Source organism: Danaus plexippus, chromosome 19, assembly GCF_018135715.1.
Source record: "Danaus plexippus chromosome 19, MEX_DaPlex, whole genome shotgun sequence".
Taxonomy (NCBI): Eukaryota; Metazoa; Arthropoda; class Insecta; order Lepidoptera; family Nymphalidae; genus Danaus; species Danaus plexippus.
In genome coordinates, this window is record NC_083549.1 from 6,343,003 (window position 1) to 6,344,444 (window position 1,442).

Consider the following 1,442-nt stretch of genomic DNA (forward strand, 5'->3'; position numbering starts at 1 on the left):
AGAAGTTTTAATATTATTTAAATTATCTATAAGAGGCGTTTGAAAAGTAAAAAAACATATAGTTACAACACTGAAATTAAAACTTATTTTTTATTGTATTAAAAAAGATTTCATATTTTTCAATTACGCTTCAACTTATTACTATACTTATTGTAGTTTATCGTAAACATTTTTATTGCTTCATGTCTAAGAATCATTCCCTTGATTACTTAACATTAAACAGTGTGTAAGGTGTAACGGTTATTAACCTTTCCCCTTTACAATACCACCTTCTCTAAACCAGTGTAATGCCCGGATGATAAGTCTAATAAGTCTTTGCAATAGACATATAGAAAAAAATCGTTAGGGCATTTTAGCAAATTAACCCGGAATCAACTGATAATTAAAAGTTTAGTTTTATATCCATAACATAATTGTGTCAATGCCTTTTAAAATCATATTAATATTTTAAATATTACTTACATTTAGTGTTAATTTTGATCAGATTGAGAATACTAAAATATGCTACTTTATTACAAGCCAGTTTAGAATTTTAATAGTTAAGGTTTTATTCCTATTCAGACATATTAAGTGAAACTAAAAGCTTTACACTATTTAATTATCTACGGGGAAGTGTCATATTGTATTATTATTTAAAAAAATATATTAATTTATGGCTTCAAACAATATATGACAGGAATTTTATTTTTCCTATTCTAAGGTCCTTCAGAATGTTATGTATCATGTTACTACTTAAGCTTTCGTTGTTATAATTTTTATAAATAACAAAAACGTCACGTAAATAGGAAACGTACTTTTCTGGCCTAAATATTAAGGAAATATAAATACTGAATAAAGAACCTCTGTTTTGATGTCTTTTCAAAAGTAGAGATGGGTTTCGTGAGAAAATCACTCAAGCAAACAATACTATAATATTAAACTATCTACAGCACATTAATGACATTGTGAGGTTATGCTCGACAGAAGTTACAGGTTTTGAATAACAGTTTTCTTGTGATAGCTACCTTTTAAATGGCTAACTAAATGAAAAACAATATTTTACAAAAAATATCCTAAATCTACTTTTATTCATCTTATTTTATGTACAAAACTAATTATCATACAATTTCAATGTTAGTTATAAATTATTAGTCTAAATAAATTGCTACTTTTATTTTAAATACACAAAGTGGTTACTGGTACTTTAATTCATAAAAAAATAACAATTTAGTGGTCCGGAAATCAAACAGTTATTCCGTCATAATGGACAATAACTTTACTTCTTTAATTTAAAAATGTTTTCAATGGCTTTAGAACGATTATCTGACGCGTTAAATATTGTGTTGTATTTATTAAAAGATTTATACACATTATGGAATGATATTAAAATTTTAGAATTAAAATTATAAAGTAATGAGAAATAAATTTGAATATCTTTGTAATGCGATGCTAAGTAGGTACAA